This window comes from Hipposideros armiger, unplaced genomic scaffold (genome assembly GCF_001890085.2).
Source record: "Hipposideros armiger isolate ML-2016 unplaced genomic scaffold, ASM189008v1 scaffold_934, whole genome shotgun sequence".
In the NCBI taxonomy this organism is placed as follows: Eukaryota; Metazoa; Chordata; class Mammalia; order Chiroptera; family Hipposideridae; genus Hipposideros; species Hipposideros armiger.
Window position 1 is genome coordinate 211044 of NW_017732284.1, and position 21510 is coordinate 232553.

At 35.8% G+C, this 21510-nt stretch overlaps 1 protein-coding gene across 1 annotated transcript in view; it reads right to left on the reverse strand.

Moving 5' to 3' along the window:
* Positions 1-21510, reverse strand: part of LOC109375345 (receptor-type tyrosine-protein phosphatase kappa-like) — a 347967-nt gene that overhangs the window by 207468 nt on the left and 118989 nt on the right. The window lies entirely within an intron of this gene.

The following is a 21510-nucleotide window of genomic DNA, read 5'->3' on the forward strand; positions in this document are numbered from 1 at the left end:
GAAGCTAATACTTAAATCTTATTAAATTCCTTGGTTTAAAAGAACACTTTAAAATCTACTTATAATAGCAAATAAAACAAACGAAGCTTTACAGGTGTTTAAGGTCAGTAACACACTCTTCAATAGTTTATTTAGATGAATTTCATACACAAGTCTGACTCTCAATAGGAGGGGAAAAGCTGAAGCATAAAACCGATCTGATTAGCCTATAGTCACTCTCACCATTTCCACTTTATTTAATAACCTCTTTTAAAAAAACAAAAAATGGAGGTAGCCATTCCTCTTTAGATCAGTCATTTTCCCTGGCTTTATTTTTCAGGAGGAATTTTATGGCAGAGGTAGAAAATTAGTTTTGCTTCTCAGCCTACATATATACAGGCACACACAACTCAACATATTTAGTTTATTCAAATCATGAAAATAAGAAATGGCCTTTATGTCTAATCCTGAAAGAAAATGGATTACAACTAATGAAAATCTAGCAGTGGGTTTAATGAGAAAAACCAATACCCTGTCTCCTTTCAAGTAGCTTATTTGTTTAGTTTCCATGGGGAATCTTTGTGCAGAGACTCAGTGAATTCTGTGACCAAACAGCAGGCTAAGGGGTGGTAAACTTCAGTCATATAAATTATTCTCTGTAAACAAGGAATTCATTTTCCTCATCAAAAGTTTGTCAATTTGAATATGGAAAAAAAAAACCTATATTCCTCACGAATGACAGACACCAGCTAGCATCACAGGCAAAGGAGGGGTCAGAGATGTCCAGATGACACCACAGCCCTAAGATCTTTTTCAAAAGCAGAATATGTATGTGGAGATTCTTGAATCACTCATGTGACTACATGAATCCTTTAAAATTACCAAACTTCAGCAGCTTGAAAGCTTAATACTCTCCTTTTAAAATGTCTAAAATAGCCTTTCTATAAATGCTGTCATAAAAAAAGATGTATTTTTAATTTAAAATTAATCAATGAAAAGAGCTTGCTAGGAAATGTATCTCAGATAGCAAGGGGGAAGTTTGTCTCAAAATATAATTTGCTATAAACCCTAAAATGACTTATTGCTTTGCAACACATGCCTTCAAGGGCCCTCAGTTGCCCTTTATAATAGCATGAGTGCCCTCAGTATATAAATTTAAACTACCAGTGGAACCTACATTGGCTCATTTGGAAGACAAATGGCCTTAATTGCTGTCCTTCATAGCCACTGTTAATTTTAGACTCCAAGATTCTGATTAGCAATAACAACTAGTAGTAGTTATATAAAATAAGTGGGTCAACCCCTACTATTTGCTGCACATCACTGCCCTATCTGTCAAGAGTCTTGAGAATAGTTCTTGGTCCATTTGAGTTGAGTGTTAAAAGGTAATTGTTAAAAGGTAATTTTTAACTTTACAGTTTCAAATAAGTTCTAATCTAAGAGAAGCCATATATCTATTTACCACATACACAGCATATCAATAAATCTTTGGTAAAAGGTTTTTAAAAGTCTTTTTGTATTTTGAATTTCAAGATTAAAGACTAATACAGTGTACTGAACTAGATGACAAAAAACACAAAAAAAAATACTGTTCCTTTTCTGAGTAATGGCATAGACAGACATGGGGATATACATATACATATACATATACATATACATATACATATACATATACATATACACATATACACACTACAGTGCGTTATAAAGAATAATAACAGTATAACTAAAGTCACAAAGAACACAAATGGCAAGTGAATTGACTACCTATATCCAGGGTGGTTAGAAAAGGCTTCATGGAGTTAAGACTATGAGGATGAGTAAGAATGCACCAGACCAGAATGGAAAAAAACTGAAATTAGGGGCCGGTCGAGTGGCTCAGTTGGTTAAGAGCTCGCTCAAGAGTTTGCGCTCTGAGCAACAGCGGTTCGAGTCCTGGCCCGAGCTGAGCAGTCGCTGAGCGGCCAACAGGTGGCAGGATGGCTCAGCTTAAAAAAAAAAACACCAAAAAACTGAAGTTACAGAAAAAACAAGAGCAAAGGGATAGAAGTGTTCAGAAACATGGTATGTTGATGAAACTCAAATTCTGAAAAATTTCTGTAATGAGCATGAAAACAAGTATGTAGGCGATGAGGCAGAAACAAAACTAAATAGGAAAGATTTTAGACATAAAGTGTTTAGATATGTTATTCTTTAGTTGTAGGGAAGCCATCAAAGGATTTTATCCAAGAGTAGGACACAATTCAAGCCACATTTAAAAACTAATAATAATAAAAGTCATAATAATAGCAATTCTTACAGCCATATATAGAGTTTAAAGAGGAATTGGGGGAAAATGGAAGTAGATAATTTGGTTCAACCTTACAACAGTTAGCACACAATATACCTTGAGTTATTTCCATTATATACAATCCTCATTCACCATTTAAGTCTCACTAGAAAGCCTTAAATACAAGTCTGTAACACATAATCTTCTATATACATGTTCCTGAGTTTAAGACATCTTGCTACATAGTATTATAATCTCTTTAAACGAGAAAAATCTTAGCAAGTTTCTAATTCACACATAAAAACATAACTCATGAATGTAAAGTTTCACTGAATTAGACGGCAGAGCAAAAGGACACAATACTGAAACAATGTTCAAGAAATTTAGTTAGCAGAGGGCATGAAAAATGAGCAAGGAAACATCTTACATGTTCAGTGTGGTATTTGATACTGGTGATAAGACTAAAGCAAGTAGCTGCAAATCATGTCAGAAAAATGGTGACAGCAAGTTCCTGGACTCTTAGAGGAAAATTACTTCTGAAGAGCCATTTCATAGATTGCTAATTCCTCTATGCCAACCATTCAGCTGAGAGACACATCTGTCACTGCAATGGTGCTGCCAGAAGGCAGGCCACTTAGGAGGATTTGCAAGCTATTTACCTGACAATACAAAATCAGGTTAATGCGGACTTGCCAGAATTTCTTTCCACTCCTGAGCTGTTCACTGAAAGGACTATACTAAGAAATATTAGGTACTGGCTTCCCCAAAAAAAGTATTGCTAACCCCAAAACTATATTGCCTAAAAATCTAGCATTTAGAGATTCTTGGGTGCCTATTTAAATAGCCGGTGGTACGAGAGATTATGGAAAAAAGAGACCCTTTCTGTAAATTCACAAAAGAATGAATATTAAACTCAAACCCTGTGTGCACTCAAACTTTTCAATAAAATGCAAGGTCAGGTTGATTGAGAACAAAGTTGAGCTGGAGAAAACACGGGGTCAGTAGGGCCCTGGAAAGCTCTGAACATTGTGTGAAGGACAGTCTTTTAGAAGATGTTGTCCTAGGATCTTGCACAGTCTCCCCTCCTGGACACCTATGCTGTCTTAATTTTCTGACTGAGTATAATAGCAAGAAACATACAGAATCATCTTTTATGGTTCTTTGCTGTTTATAAAAAACAAGGTTCATTCAGCTAAAGATACAGATAGTTTTTTTTACGTTCTTTAATAGTTTGGAATATAGAGTTTTAAAAAGAACAGTCTTGGACAAAATACGCTGGCAAACATAATATCCTTAGCACCATTGATTTAGGACCCTCAAAAATGGACAAATTCATCTTTTCCAATTGTGAATCAAGCTATAATACACAGATTTGCTTGGGTAAGTGATCAACAATTTTGGAATGTTCCTTATCCTATCAAGGACACAAAGAAAGGCTACTATATGCCCCATCAGGACACAAGCATACTGAAATAAACTCACTATGAATAGGTTAGCTTTATCTAGACTAATCAGAAACCATAATATAAGTTTACTGGTATAATCCCCAAAACCCATTACGAAGACGCCAATACATTTCACACAAAAAATTGCAAAAGAACAACAACAACAAAAAAAAAAACCTTATTACTGTTCAAAAGAACAAAAAAGAAACTTATTACTGGATATCTTAAATGTAATTTCATCTATAATCTGAGTTAATATAGTCTATTCCCAAAAAAGCAGGCTATTGGGAAAAGTGTAAAAATTGATGCTTTTAAATAAAGTTCATATTTCTTCTGAAATCTACTGGGGTATCCATGTATATATATATATATTTTTTTCTTTTCAATTTTACACTTCTGGGAATACTGAAGGTACAAAATCAGAATTGACATATTGTGATCAATGTCTATGTAGTTTTACATCAGCTCTAAGGCTAGGCAATACTTTTTCTCAATTTAAGTGCTGAAATTCAAATCGGGAAAAATACCCAAGTAGACACAAAGGACAAATGCCTTTGAGGGCATAAGTATGAGTCACTGGTCATAATACATCACTTGGTTTCAATACCAAAGAGGATCTACTGAAGAAAAATAAGAAAATTTATGAAAAGAGTTCCTTAAAAGATAATCATTTTAAGTCCAGAAATAAATCCTTTGCCCTGCTTGTAGTCAATTAGTATGTGAAAGTATTATTTGAGCTTAGCTCCTTCATAAAGGAAAGGGATCGGAAACACATGTGTGAAAGTCTGAGCCTGTCATTATTGATAGATACAAATGTACCTTAATGATGAGAAATGAACTCATTTCAAACACACCCATAAATTATCTAACTGTTCATCCCTAGAGTTCCATTTCCAGTCAAGAATATATGTTTAATATATATAATCCAAGATTATTTAGCTTCTAAGATTTCTATTGAAATTGTCTATGATTCAGAGCAAATGCTATACTCCAGCTGACTGAATATTCTTCCTTTAATAAGACGGAATTAATCAGAATGGAATAAGTCCAATTTCACTCCCCTCCATCTTTGCAGAGAAGCAATATTAAACCTCCTTTACTTCAATTAATAAGACTTAAGAAATTTTAAGGAACTGGCACACACCGCCACTTAGATGGTAGAAGAGAGACTGTTTCTGGACACAGCATGGAATGGTGGCAAAGGACATACATTGCTTTCGCATTTTATTGCTTTGAGCTTCGAGGTAATAATAGCTACATACAGGGGTATGAGGATTAGTGATAATACTTGTAAAGCTTCTAACACTCAACAAGTTAGTTTTTAAAGCACTCTTATTTTTTATCATGTTCCATCCTTTACAATTTATTCTGTATATATGCTATATACACATGCACCTTATGTAATATTTAACAGCTAAATGAGAAAGAAACTTGTGGCTTTCATATAATTTACCCAGAAAGGCTAAATAGAATTTCCATAAAGGCATAAAGGCAAGATGACCATATTTTCCATAACCAGTTTACCCTGAACACTCATCAGATATTCTTTCAGTTAGGAAGCACCTTCCTTAAATCAGAGGCCAGCAAACTTCATGTACAGAAAGCCAGTTAATAAATATTGTAGGTGTTATAGGCCATGCCATTTTTGTTGCAACTATGTAATTGCGTCATTGTAACAAGAAACCAGCCATGGAGAATATCTAACAAATGGGTATGGCTGTATTCAAATTAAACTCTTATTTACAAAAACAGGTGGCAGGCTGGTTTTGGCCAGTGGGTCATAGTTCACCAACCCCTGACTTAGTCGACCCTGATCTTAAGGGTTCTGAAAATTATAAGTTGTACCGTCTAGTTAAAAGCTTACAAACAAGAATCTTTGATTTCTGCATCACCTCCACATTACTCAATTTTCTGTCCTATACATCAACATGTGTAGCAATAGGCCACAGCTAGGAAATTGAACTAGAAATGGACTCTGAATGACAGTAGTATGTCTGAAACCAAATCAGATTGTCTGGCTGGGCAGAGGTATAAACCAAAAAGCGAGAATACCTGAGAGCTCAAGACATTTTTAAGATCTTCTAGTCTGGGTTTCAAACTTTGAAAACCACAAAGGGTAGTACATGTAACATTGTGACCCAGCATATACATGCATCCATGCACGCAAGTATTTATATACAGTGGTGTGAGCAGGGCATCGAGGGGATTTGACTACCGGTTGACCCATGAGCTGAGTCCAGGCAATTAGACCCCCTCCTATGACCTTGGAATGTGCGTTCCACCCACGGACACAGCCTTGAGAGAGAAATGTGTTCTTGAGACCATCTGGTTGTTATTTGGGACTGAACCCTGTCCAGGCCTCTATATAAACTTTTAAGAATCTGGTGGGCGGGTGCGGAGATCTACTTGTCTTGTTGTATCCCTGACAAGCCTCATAAGTAAGCTCCTTTGCTTCTTTAGCCTGGCATCTACCAATCTGGAGTGGCCTGCCTTTTCTTAGGTCTTTCCTTGCTCTCCATGTATAGAGGCCAGTTTCGAATTTCACCCAGGGAACTCCCACAATTGTGAACCAACAATTCAACCATTTATTATCTTCTACAATGGGTCATTAGTCCAGTGCTCTTTCTATAACTGAAATAAAATAAAGAGTTAGTTGTGTGCATCAGAGAAGTAGATAATAATAGTAATAATAATAATAATAATAATAATAATAATAATAATAATAAACAAAAACAGGCCAGCAATCCCCCGTCTCAAATACATATAAGCAGATGTCCATCATGGGAGGAAACCCAGAAGACAGATGTGAGCAATCCAAGTCTCTACCTAATTTTCAGGCCTCAGGCACAAGTTGAAGTCCAAATACAGGCCCATGAGACCTGGTCAGCCCTGACAGTATATATGTGACTTCATCCAACCTCATTATGGTGCTAACAGATGATTACATGCCAAACAGCCATAGAAACAATTTCACAGATGAAAAGAGGTTTATTAAAATATAAAAGTAACTATGAAAAGTACCTCATGGTAGAAAGAATAAAAATTGTGCAGGGCCAGAGCAAGCAAGTATCGGAGCCAGGATCTAAACCCAGGCACAAGGGTTCTTTACTCTTAACCACTACACTAAACGGCTCCACAAAAATCCGATGGAATTAGACATTTTCAGAATCATCCAGTACAGGTCCCTCCAATGGGCATTACCTCAAGCTATGACTGAACACAAAAACATTCTGCATCCCCACCATGCAATGGTGTGCTGGTGCTGTGTCCCTGAGGAGAAAATGTAGTAAGTACACTTTGCACCACATCACACGGCAAAGTCTCTCAGGATCGATGCCACACGTAGGAGAGGGTCTTTCACAAACAGAGCTATAAAAGCCTAGCTGATTCACTAGTAAATTCAGAAAAGAATTGTATTTAAATAGGGTGACTTCAGGCTGAGAACCTGTATAATCATACACTGTCCTGTCACTCTTGATTACCTTCACTTTTCACCTCATCTCCCCAAAACATGTATAAATAAGTGGCTTTTCTATCTTTAAAAACATTGTAATAAATGAAAAGCAATTTTGTTCTGGCGATTTTCACAGCAACCCTTAAATTAATCCTAGGATAGGAAACCAGATGTTTCTCCAAAGATCATTAAAGTATTTACCTAAGTTTATTTTCCTATTTTCTATCCTTTTATCTATTCCAGTAAAATCTCATCTTTTTTTGCTTAGCATTAGACACACAATCTAGTGAAAGCCACTGAACAAAGTAATAGAAAGTAAATGTACTGAAAAATAAATTTCCTAACTAAAGCCATATTTACATTTGGTAAAATTGGAAACCATCCAAGCTCACGTTTAAACATTTTTTTGTTTTGTTTTGTTTCTCGTGGAGGGACTCCTGGTGGGCTCAACTTCACCCATATCAGACACATTCTGGCTTATTTCAGCAATTGCTCCTGACTCAACTCAAGCATGGTGGGTGATAGATCATTTTTCATTTGTGAAGGAGCCTGTGAAATGCTGAAGCCACACAAAATGGAATTCCATAAACCAGCCTCCTAGAGGAAGGGCAAAGATGTGATTTGAGGCTTTGAATTTAAAGTTTTTTATCAGATTGGCAAAGGAACCTTAAATATACTCAGCTACATTTTAAGAAGGTCAACAATTTAATAATTTTTATAAGACTTTAAAATACACTTTGAGGAAATAATAACATATTTAGGTAAGTAATTAAAATGTCTCTCAAAGGTAAAAAAAATGTATCTTTCTCTCTTTCACTAATTTGAAGCCTATTTCCTATCGAAATGCTGGACTTGATGTAATACAGAAAGTATATAGGCAAATGTTTGAGGTTTCATAGTTCTTAAAACATTCTTAACAGTAAAGAATTATGGTTCTTTCTGCTATTTTCTTTATTTAGAAAAAAAAGTTGGATCTTATCATTTCAATCAGTATATTGCTACTGTTATTGGACATATGAACCAATTCTTCTCATTAAACAGTGTGGCCCTCTAACCAGGTCCACAGCTAATAAACCGCTCACACAAACTAAGAAAATCGTTACATTGATATTGAGTAATGTCAGAAAACTTGTTGTCGAGGACCTTTGCCCTTTTCCTCATAAAGGAAGCTTTCTGGGTTTTAACCACAGTTTTAGTGAGACTTGACTATTGTAGCCTTTGAAAGTGTCAACTTCTAACCAAGTCAGTGCAGAAGCCGAACTAAACAATAATGCTCTCTTCTCAAATTTCCTTTCTCAAAAGAGTGCATATGGTTATCATGGAATCATCACATAAAATAAAGATTTCTCAAGTAGCAAAACACACTCCTATAGACTGACATTTAAGTGACATGTAAACCAATGGTCATTCTAACCTAATGGAGAGAGTCTTAACTGGGAGAACTGGTGGAACAGTGCTGCACAGGGCCTCACCAACATTCAGGCCTGCCTGTTTCTCAATCTTCTCATTTCTATACCAACACCACCACCACCAACAACAAAAATTTAGCTTCACTTTCCCATCTCTACTTATACCTACTACATTATAATGCTGTGCCAATTAATTTGAAAAATCCCTCCACAATATCCTTTGACGTTAAAGCAAAGTGAGCTTTAAAGTCATCATTAAGTTAGCATTTTAGTTAAGAAAACATCTATCTAGGTGAGATCCTTATGATTCTTTTATATTTACATTAAATTTGTATAGTAATATGGCCAATAAATTGGAGGGCTAGAAAAGGGGAAATGAGTTTACAAAAATATTTTATGATCCTAGGCCTTTGTACAAAGATAAAGCTATATGATAATAAATTCAGTTATATGTTAGAAATTCATGTTACCACTGACTCTGCTCCCCAGTAGAATTTCTAAAATGTAAACTACCACAATTCAAGTATTCCTACCTGGTACAAATATGTTAAAGATATTGACTCTGCCTATATTATAATTTCATATAAAATTCAAAAATACGAAAAATGCTTCAGTGCAGAAAGGAGGCCTGGACCTGTAAAAGTAATTTAATAGAGATAAGAAGTCAACTTTCTTTTGCTGTGAACTCCAGATCAGGGGCTCATGGTTCTCAAAAATAGTAGATAAAAAATATCTAAAAACTCAAAATATCCTCATCTCATCCAATTTAGATAACTGGCTGAAACATTATATCCCTTTTATTTAACATTCTTACTTTAATTTTCCCTCCAGTTCTTGCTCTAAAGCATAATGACCAACTTTAAATCTATTAAATGATACAGTTTACTGATAAAAGGCAAACACATTTCTTCAGCATAAAACATTAAAACCTGGAAATTTTTTTTTTAATTTTAAAGATGAGGGGGCGAGAAGCTGTCAAATAAGATTTGAATAATAGATTAAAAGCAGTAGTGGTTTGAAGATCGCATTTGAAGTCTGGTCTATGTTGTGCAGTTAATAGAACACTTTTAAAGCTCTACTTCTCACCTCAAGCCATCGCTTACATTTTGGAATTTTCAAATCTCTAAAAATAAAATAAAAGACACAATTGCAACATGCAGCTGACAAGGACATCCTAGCAAATAATTGTTAAAAACAAATTGCCCCTAATTAATGTCCCTATAAACTTAAGAAAACTCTGTCATCTTAGCTATCCAAGTACGGGCAAATAGCAACAAAAGGGAGGGTTTTTGTCCATATCATTTGAAAACCTTTAAAGGATTAGATCTAGTGTTGACAGTAGGTTGGGTAACAATAGGAGGGCAATTGCCACTTTTTTTCTTTTGAGAGCAATTAGGTATTACTTAACCAAGTCTTTAAGGCACTTGCCTTTTAATCCAGTAATTACACTTTTAGAATCTACCCTACATAAATGTTCACATATGTGCAGTCCTGAGTCCTACGAAAATACACCCTTGGGCTACCAACCCTCCAAAAGAACAAGACAAATTATTTGTGAGTCTTTTCAAGGACACCCAAAGACAAGAGGACTACCTTTTCAAGCTTGAAGGGCACCTACCTCAAAATTGCTTCAAATATAATCACAAACTTTGGACTAGTGAACACTGGTGAGGTATATATAATATTTAATTCACATGGGAGACCTAAATGGTCAATATTATCAACTGGTGAAGATGAAGACAAAGCATACTTTAAAAGGCAAAATAGACTCTAGCAATTTTTTTGTCAAGTGTTGAGACAATAAAAAAGATCCAAGGGGATGAAGGAGAAGGGGAAGGGATGAGACAATACAAATTGGTAACTACAATATGGCCTCAGGGATAGAAAAGACAGTCTGGGGAATATAATCAATAATGTTGTAAATATTTCTTAGGAGGCCAGATGGACTCATGGCTCGTTAGGGAGACCACTTCATAGTTGATCTAGAGGCCTGACCACAGCACTGTATTTCTGAAGCTGATGTTGAATAATATTGTAGGTCAACTATAATTATATATACATATAGTCACGGGATGTGGAGTAGAGTGTGGGAATGGAGTCAATGGAATTGTACTAGATAAGTGTAATTTTGGGGGTGGGAGGGCAGTGGATGGGGGAGGGGAGTTATTACTTTGTGAGGGGTGAAAAGGATAACTATTGAATTGTTCTGTACACTTGAAACTAATAATTAAAAAAATAAAAAAAGATCCAAAGATAATACAGAGGTAAAGAAATGTTGAATCAAGTGCATAAATGGAAAGAAGGAAGTGCCACTGGACATCAGTGACATCAAAGTATCTCTCCCTCACCACCAGTTCTTTCAACTGTCTATTTTGGCAGATTGAGAGAACAAATGGAAACTACTTATAAGCAACTTTTTATGATAAACCATTCAAAATAAGATTAATTATACCAACAGCATTGTAAGTCAGCCAAAAATGAAATTATCTAAAAGAATGACTGAGTATAACTTCCTAGTGATTTTCCCAAATTCTAATAACATCGCTTAGCTCCTCTTCACTTATCACTTCAGTAACTCCAGGCCTCATCTGAAGGTACAATCAGAATGCAAAATAGATTAAGGCGTAATAGAGAGCTAAACATGTCAAAAGCTTTCCTGATGCTACTTCATCTGCAAAGGATGGTTTATATATAACTTTGTCACAGAATATATACATATACATATTTCCATACAAAATGCTTAGATCATGATTGTGACTATGCAGCTTCTACTCAAAAAATTATTTAAGGCAACATTTTTCTAATAACCTGATATTAGTACAATAAAATCTATTCCTAGAAATAGCATTTTCAATTAGTAGAATATAATTCAATCAACCAGTGAAATAACATGTTAAACTTATTAGGAGAAATAGGAAAACATCTTCCAATTTAAGTCCCTTCCTAGCCTCTCGTCTTATCTCTCAATTGTGTGTTTAATTTTAGTCTGTAATTTGGATGTTAACCTAGAGTTTGCTTAGATTGAAGGGAAGAGGAAGTAGAGTTGGAGAAACTAAGACATGAAATTCAGGGTACAGAGCCAGCAATCAGCTGATACTCCAAATAGTTATATTTGACCAAGATTCTTTCAGAAACTGTAGAGTGGATGGTGACAGGAAGAAAGGCTGTTGGGTTAGAGAAAGTAGGCAATAGAGACCCAGAGGAATGAAAGCCTGTCTTGGGAAAGGTACAGAAGAGGCGTGGGGAGAAAGAGGGGGCACCTGAGCTAAGAGCAAGACTAAGAGCTTTAAGGATCTAAGGGGGTAGAGGGTGGGGGCAGAGACCGCTGCGGTGAGACCTACGTGCACGTGACAGTGGTGTTTGTGACCTCCTCAATCTAAGTGGCAAAGCCATAATTCAGGCATTTCTGGCAGGCCACTCATGATGCCATAAATTTTACAAAGTTTTCAATCTTTAAGAACTGCCTGTACATACATGGAAGGTTTTCAGACAAGAAAGGGGCACTCAGATTCTTGTTTAACAGGTTTTAACCACTAACCTGTTAAGGATTCCCATCTCCCAAAGGAGATGTGCGAGGTTAGAAACCTCCCTGCTGATATCAGGTCTACAAGCAAATACCGCCACAGGGTGAGAACCATCCATTTATAGGATTCGGCAGTCTACCCCCAACCCTCCCCTTCGTAATTCCTAAAAGGGATCGGCTATGTTTCATGTAAGAATTTGTTTTTCATGTATTCAAAGCATCTTGTGAAACAGACAAAAAGACTCATTTTTTGCTGTAGAGATATGCACAATAACATGAGGTATTTTTCAAGAAGAATTAGTTCAACCAAAACATTAGAAGTCATTAAAAGTTAGCAACTGGTTGGTCTGTGGCATTGCACCAGGCTGCAAAAATCTACAAAATGTAGTCTTCAATTGGAGTATCTACAGATTTCTTCATAGACTGCAATTGCTCAATGAGTGAAAGGCTATTGAATCTGACTCGATGGCATTAATTATACCTCCAAGGGTGAAGTGAGAACTGTGTGAGTCAAAGAATAAAATGTTATAGTATATAAAACATTGGTCTAGAAATCACAGGGGAAGAAAACTGCAGGGTAAGCAACTGAAGGCAGGAGAGCTGACTTCCTGCCTGACACTCACTTGGCTGAGCCTCCAGTGGTAAAACTTTCTTCCCAGCCTTAAATTTATAATCACAATAACAACCCAAGCCTCCAAAGAAAACCAAATGAACACACTCCTCTTCTCAAACATTTAAGATACAAAGTAAATCTTTCCAAGGACCCAGAATGGGAGGCGTATTCTTACTACTTTTTTCAAATCTCAGTGTTACCATGGAGAAAAGTCAGATCTAAGTCTGTCAACTGTATTGTATACATTCATTATACACCAGAACATATAAACATGCATTTTCATACAGAGAAAGGAGGAGGGTTTTTGTTTTTTTTAAGTTTCCACTCCTGAATTGAGCGGTTTTATTTCAATTCTATGATCAAATCTATTCTCTACATATTGACAGCTTCAAGCAGATATAACAGTAAAATACAATATGTTGTTGTTTGTTGCAGTTTTGCAATTACAATCTTTAGATGTGTTAGAATTCACAAACAAAACTCAGGCTTTATGGATTTCAAAGGGGATTCATGCAAATATTTGATCAGAATTCAAACAAAATGCAAAGCCAATTCTTATTTTTAACATATAAAAAAATTTAAGAGTTCATAACACATAGCATGTACCTAAATAAACATTAGTTTTTGGGTTTTTTTTTTTAATTAAAAAAAAATCACACGTATTCCCACCAACCAGGGGTAATCAGTGCTAACATTTTGGTGTGCATTTTTTTTCTAGGTTTTCCAACATTTTATTTCCTCACTGCTTACTGCTGAAATTTAGGAAAGGCATTTCTGAAAATTTAGTACCCAGCCATTTTGCTAGTGCTCAAAATCTAATACTGTTACAGCTGATGCTACTGGGACTTCTAAGCAGAAATTCATAATGTCTAAATAATGTTGTCTGTTCCCCTTTGTGTGCATGTGTGTGTATAATTATTTAAATCAATAGGAATTTCTAAAACAATTTTATAAGGATGATATTGAACACCTGTTAATTTATTAGTGTTCTTCCAGGCAGAGCAGGAATAGCAATAATAGCAGCTAACAATGACTGAGTGGCTACTATGAACCAGTTACTGTTCTAAGTACTTTATGTGAAGCAATTCATTTAATCCTAACAACTTAAACAGAAGGGTACTACTATATATCCATTTTATAGACGAAGGTAAACTGTGAACTTCAGCTACCAAACCAGGATCTTAATCCAAGCAAAGTTGGGGTTTCTGAACTTTCTTTAAATGGATGAAAATAAGCACTTCAAAGGGAAGAGTAGCTAGCATCAACTAGAGGAGAAAGCCAAAAGGAAAGCCAGGTATTATCGAGTCAAAAATGCAGACTAAACAAGCCACCGCAAACCATAGGCCAGATACCACAGGCATTCCTACAAATGCAAGAAAGACCTCTGGAGAAAGAAGATGCATTTTTTGCACAAACTATGACCAATTATAAGAGTTCCCTTAGGAAAAGATTTCATGCTGCAAACAACCCCATGTATTCAAGTAACGGCTTCCTTTTGGCTCAGGAATGTAATATGCTTCTCAAGTCAGTGAATTTTAAGTAAGCCATTGGCAAGAGTTCTCTTTCACTTCTTTCTCCCTGTTTCTTCTCTTGGGAAGGAGAGGAAGGAGGCACAGACTTATTTTAGCAGCTGTGACTCAGCTGTCTACATGCCTGAACCAGGAATTTGGACATCCTTTCAGAGACGCCATTTACAAGCAAGAAATTGTTGGGAGGGCAAGGATGCGTCCCTCTTTCAGTTAGCATCTCCTTTGTGTAATAAGTATTTTTAACCCTGTTTATTTCAGCATCTACAACCCATATATTTCCTGGTAGTAGAGGACACTGAATTGATTTGAACTAGCTGTTTGAGGACAGCGACTATATTTAAGCCCGCCTACAGATCACTAAAGTAGGACAAGGCCGTGACATTCTAACCTGACTCCTGACAGAGCAATCCCTTAAAGAAAGAGAAACACAATATCGAGGATATCTGTCACCTGTCTGTCTGCATGGAGTGCTGCGCAGGCTTGTGTATAAAAGAACATTCACGTGTCCCTCACCTAAGTGACATCCACCCTAGTTTTCTGGGAAAATGCAGAGCTACCCTTGTTCTAAACACGCATTTCTTTAAAATGAAGGAACTTGACAATGGGAGGATTTGCACGAGGTCCCGAAGCCCTTCTCCACTCAGTACAGGAAAGTCCTCTAGAGTCTCAGGACAGATGGCCTCTCTGCACCTGCTTGGATATTTTCATTCCCTTCATCTTAAGGCAGGACCTCTGTGGTATCAATGGTATTTCGCCAAGATGGCTTTGAAATCATTGGACAATTCAAATGGAATGGCATGACACTTGAGAAATCTGATCTTCCCAAACCCTGCACCCTAGCATGTAATACAACCATGAGACTTCAGAATTGGAAAGGAATGTAAGGATCATTTAAGCACAGGTGACTTTTTTGTGCTAATGTAGACCACAATGTAGGTTTAGTTAAAGAGGAGGTCTACAGGTGCATCTATGTGAAGCTTACCTAGAATTAGCACTATATGCAGATTACCTTCTTATACTGACCCAACTTTTCAAAACAAAGCTTTGTTTACTTTTTCTTATCCAAACTGATGCATCCTTCTTTTTTTTTCTTTTTCCATCCTATTTAATGGACCTTAAAAAGCCTGATTACAAAAAAAAAAAAAAACACCTAACAAAAGTTAATAGGTCACAAAAAAAAAAAAAAGCAGAAACTACACATATTGGGGTTCTCATACCTCATGGGTCACAACTTGGAGAAAAAAGAAACTGGGTCCATTCAGCCTTTAAGGAGGACTACATAGAGCAGGAAATTCTATGTGACGCTCCCCCAAACTCTGAGGCACAAGCCTATTCATACTTAATGTATGTGTAATGTTAAGTAAAATAAATGCTCATAGAAAAAGGCCACATTTTCTCCCACTCCTGGTGGGAAGTATCAGAACATAAAGGGACATTAAGATTTTACCTAAATGAGCTTCCTATCTCCAGGAAGGAAAAGTATCACAGGATTCTCTCAGGTTAATTGACTTTCCCAAACTAAAAAAATTAGAGAGAGAGAGAGAGAGAGAGAGAGAGAGAGAGAGAGTATGAGAATGAATCCCCGGGCACCACCCCTATCTCCTAGTACCACAATTCTTTTTAATCTACTGCACACCACCCCACAATGTTTATTGTCCACTTGCAATCCATCAGCCAATTTAATTTTTTAAATATTTTTCTAGTGTGCATAGATGAAATTTCCCCAGAGTGGAAGACTGTTTTTTTTTAAAGATAGTAAATATTGTGTGTCATTCATCTAATTTTTGATAAATGAATCAAAAAGGCAAGAAATTGGGTTGTTTTACCACTACTTATTTTCAAAGCCCTATCTTCTGGAGGAGGTTGGTTCTTTGATTGCTCTGTCCAATTGACCTAATGTAATAAGCCATCTCTAAGTTTTTCTAAATATGGTTTAGAATATGAGAAACCAAACACTTCAAGAAAAAAATCAAATTTAAAAAAAATTAAGTGTTTCTTGTAAATCACATATTATGTGTCAGACGGTGTAGGTAGTACTTTCAGTTAATATTTGTAAGCATTATATTTAATTGTATATTATTTATATTTAATATTTACAAACATTAATGTCCATCAGTTTTTTCATTTAGTATGAATATGTAATTTTAATTTTTACAAATAGAGTCAGCGAAAATGTTCTCATTTCACAGTTGAGAAAACTGAGGTGCAGAACAGTTCATTGATTTGGCTAAGACCACATAGTTACTAATTGGTAAATTGAATCTGGATATCTGTCATTCAAATGCTTGTATACTTTTCCATCAATCTAAAAAACAAGTTAGTAAGGTCTTGACATACATATAGCAGAAGGAGGAAATGGCGGGGACTCGTCATAAGCACAAAGTCTGTATTAGGTAACTGTTACTAAATCAGGTAATTTCAGTTCTTCTTTGATAAAAATCTATTTTATTTCTGCTCACTTGCTCACATGATTCAAGGATACACACAACCTGGCAGAGTCATTCTCTGTAAGTCACCTTCCAAACCTTCTCCCCAACAACCTCAAAATTCTCCAATGCCTAGGATGCTATATGAAATATAAAAGAAAAAGAGATTTTTTTCTATAAGAAGTGTGGTTTTATATTCTTGAGAAAAACTTGGATGAGGCATCATATAAAAATTTAACTTGTAGCTAATTTGTCAAAGGCCACAAGGCAATACACACAATTAAAGCTTTTTGTTTTAATAAATATGTTTATTATTTTAATAAACACTGAAGAACTATACAAAAATCCCCCCTTATCCAGTTTCATTTTCCTCAGTTTCAGTTACTCACAGCCAACCATGGTCGGAAAATATTAAATGGAAAATTTTAGAAATAAACAATTCATGTTTTAAATTGCACGCTGTTCTTAGCATGATGGAATCTCGAGTCATCTTGTTCCATCCTGCCTGGGACGTGAATTACCATCCCTTTGTCCAGTGAATCCACACTGTATATGCTACCTGCCTATTAGTTGCTTAGTAGCCAGCTGGGTTATCAAATCAACTGCTGCGGTCTGTCAGTGCTTGTGTTCAAGTCACCCTTATTTTACTTAATAATCAATGGCCCCAAAGAGCAAGAGTAGTGATGCCGGCAATTCAGATATGGCAAAGAGAAGCCATAAAGTGCTTTCTGTAAGTGGGAAGGAGAAAGTTCTTGACTTAATAAGAAAAGAAAAAAAAAGTTGTATGCTGAGTTTGTTCAAATGTACAAGAATGAACCTTCTATCAGAAAAATTGTGAAGGAAAAAGAAATCCATGCTAGTTTCACTGTCGCACCTCAATCTGTGAAAATTACAGCCACAGTGCATGATAAGTGCTCAGTTAAGATGGAAAGGCCATTAAATTAGTGGGTGGAAAACATGAACAGAAAATGTGTTCTGATTGACAGCAGCAACAAGTTGTGCCAGGAAGCATCGTACTAAGCCTGTACTAAGCCTGTACTAAGGCTTCAGGAAGGAATCCCTGAAGCGAGTGACACCAAGCCATCTACTGCAAGGAAGGGAGAGTTCCTATAAGACATTTTGAGAGAGAGAGGGAGAGAGAGTAAGAGAGAGAGAGAGAGAGAGAGAGAGAGAGAGAGAGAGAGAGAACATTCACATAACTTTTATTACAGTATATTGTTATAATTGTTCTATTTTATTATTAGTTGTTGATGTTAATCTTACCTAAATTAAACTTTATCATAGGTGTGTACATAGAAAAACATAGTATACATAAGGTTCAGTACTATCAGAAATTTCAGGCATCCACCAGAGGTCTTGGAATAATACATATGTCCTACCAGTAAGTGGGGACTATTGTATTCATATTTCAGTAGAGAAAAAGGTACCATTTGAGATGTATATTGAGAAAGGAAAAAACATTTTCACAAATCACTCTCACAAACCACTTTGGCAGTAAATGACTCTTGAGGAAAATTTCTACTTGTCAAGTTCCTTTTTCTTCTGAGAGCTAAGACTTGAGCTAAGAAGCAGTGTCTGAGCCCAAGAGGCAGCAGATGAGCCTTGTAGAGGATAACACCATGAAAAAAAGAGCCCTAATCCAACAAGAGTTATGATTTCAGTAACGCTAAGTCCCCACTTATATTTGCCCAGTACCCATAGCTTGTGTGAACCTAGCAAGATACATAACATAGGAAGGCTTTACTAAATAACTTGCAAATAATTTAAAATATATGATGAAAAACCTCATTGTTATATATATGATAAAAAATGGTTGTGTCAAATTTGTGATGGTTGGGATTAAAGGTTTGGGGCTTACAATATCTTTGTAGGTGACATCAGAGCTCAATGAATATAGTTACCAGTAAAGAATTCAATGTGACAAACATTTATTGCAGTGCAGTGCTACTCTAGATACTGGAAATACAGAGAAGAAAAGTGGCTGCCATAAGGAAGGCTGGGGAACTATAACTGAATAATTATAATATGAGAAATATACACTATGCATATAGTAACAAGGTGAGTGATTAATAAATATATTACAATACTGCACTTGGGTAGCTGGTCAACACGACTTCACAGAAAATCTGACAAATGAACTAAGTTTTGAAGGAAGAATGAAGACCAGAGAAAGAAAACAGCAGGTACAAAAACAAGGATGATTAATATCCTATTAACTTTGTTTTCAGGGACTGTCAAGTCTAGGAGAGAGATTCCAAGAGAAGAGTTGGGGACTTAAACGATGATACTCAGTACCAAATGGCATTATACGCGTATGCCATGCTGAGTATTCCGGGTTCACCTCATAGGTCATTGACACCAGGGAAATTTATATTTCAAAAAGACCATGTTAGCAGAAGTGTAAAGGTCAGATGGTAGAGGGTGACCCACAAGGGAGAAGGACAGGATTTGAATAAATGATTGCGATAGTCTGCATAAGAGCTGGTGAAGGTCTGAACTAAGTGAGGTTTAAAACCAGATCTACTGTTAGTATCGTGGTATCGAAATGTTTTCTTTTTTGCAAACAATTGGGGAAAACAATATAAAGCTATACATTTGTAGGCATTACTTTTTAAAAATTAAAAAGTTTACATAGTCAATGTCTTGACTTTTCTTTAGAATTAAAATTAGAGAATCCATGGATATACAAAACATACACATGCATGCATACACACATGCATACAAAAAGACTAAAAGGATAATTTAAAAAATTGGTAGTATTTCTTTCAGACTAGTGGAATTACGCTTCTTTATGTTTTCTAAATTCCTTACCATGAGTTCTTCTTTAATCTTAAAATAAAGGTGTTATGTATTTATGCTTTCCACTTTCCCAACTAGGGAAAAAATTAAATGAGACTGTTCACATATTTCAGTAAATATTCACTAAGTAAAGACAATTAGAAAATTTTTCTAAAATTATTGTTTGATTTGGGGACAGTACTCTTACATGCAATGAAAAAAATAATTCCTTTTTTTCTTTGGATTAGTGTTTTTTCAGAATACGAACTACTTAACTTTAGCAAATAGTCCAGGATTAAAGATATGTGGATGTGTAATGGGGTGACAGCATAGGAGGAAAAATAGTAAAACAAGATGTGTCATCATAAAAGTCATACACAGGGAGACAATAAGGAGTTAACTCTATGTTCATATTGTTCTGTGGATAACACAATTCTCCCTGCAACCTTCTATAAGGATAGGCCATTAAAAATCAGCATCTCCAAAGAGAAGTTTATATACTGTTCATGCATGGAAAAACCATAATGGTTAACAATGCAAATTTAAAAAACAATATGTTAGAATGGAAAGCATGGGAGTCATTTAGTAATGCTAAGGGGCACAGATCAATTTGTTGTATATCAGTAAAGATTCTTTCTGGATCTTACCACTATATCAATCATTCCAACTTCACTACCAGAAAAATATTTAATAATTACACAATAACACTGAACCTTCCATCTCGACTTGCCTAACAAGAAAATTTCTTTGGTCATAGCAGTATTTTGTCACTCAGTTCCTCTTCCTAAATTTCCTCATTCCTAATAATATTATAATGAATTCAAAGTTCACCTTTTCTCCCTGAGGAACATGCAGCATTTTACAGTAAGTATCATTTACCTGATGCAAGAAAAAGCAAAAAGAACATGGCCCTTTTCATCTCTATTTCCCAGAGACATTCTCTGCAACGTCTCTCCAACTCTTCACTGTCTGAGGTAATTAACTGATTACTTCCTACTCGTACCCAAAAGATGAAAGGGAAAGTAAAAGGAGTTCAGGTGCAACTGGGCGTTTGTTGTGTAATTAAAATAAAATAAAAAAATACTATGATGGATACTAACATTCTGTAAGACACTGTGTCACAAAATGTAATTAAAACACATTTTTGCATATACTGCATTTTATGAGTTCTATGTACTATAAAGTCATGACAATTTAAGATCCATTAGGTACCATTTTCTTAACACATTCATAGTTCCTTCAAACTCTCCCTTCTCAAAATTCAAATACTTTAAATAAAATGTTTCCTTTAAGGAAAAATGTAGTTGAACCAGAGACCACAGTCCTTTTGAAAACATAATTTTGCATGTCCTGAGGCATACAGCACAAGCATATGTCTGTGGCGTCCATGGCTTGCAAAGGTGTCCCTGGGAATCGGTACCAGAACACTAGTAAAAAAAAAAAAAACAGCAAGGAACTAACTTGTACACATCATAGCTCTGCCAAATTTTAAATGTTGCATCGAGTGTCTCTGACTTTTCAATCAAATCACCCTCTTACCTACACCATTTTCTTTTCCTATCCCCACTTTTGTTGCCTTCCGTGCCTACAAATAGGTCACTCTAATGATTCCCTCTAGGTCTGTAAAACACCCTTAATCCACACCACTCCCTCAATATACTCAGTCAATAACAAAAAGGCTTCTCCCGCCTTCCCTTCTGAAATTCCTATCAGGACTTTATGGAGAAATTTCCAAATGTCTACAAATAGCTAGAATCCAATAATCTTGAATAAAGATTAAATAGTCCCACGGTTCTCCTTTGATCCTACTATGTATAATACATAAAGCTCAAAAAACAAGTGGTGGCAGGGAGCCATTATTTGAAACATAAGACTCAGTCTATTCAATTTGTGTATTGCAGACGAAGGAAGGAAGAAAATGGAGGCTAACAGGAGTAGATGTGACTTTTACTTGCTTCTTTCAAATAATAGAAGGTGAAAAAAAAGAGAGAACTGGGATTTGATAGGAAACCAACCTAAGAACCTGTTGAAGATGTAAATATCCCATAAGCTAGCTTCCCTGGGAGCCTCTCACTACCAGGCTGA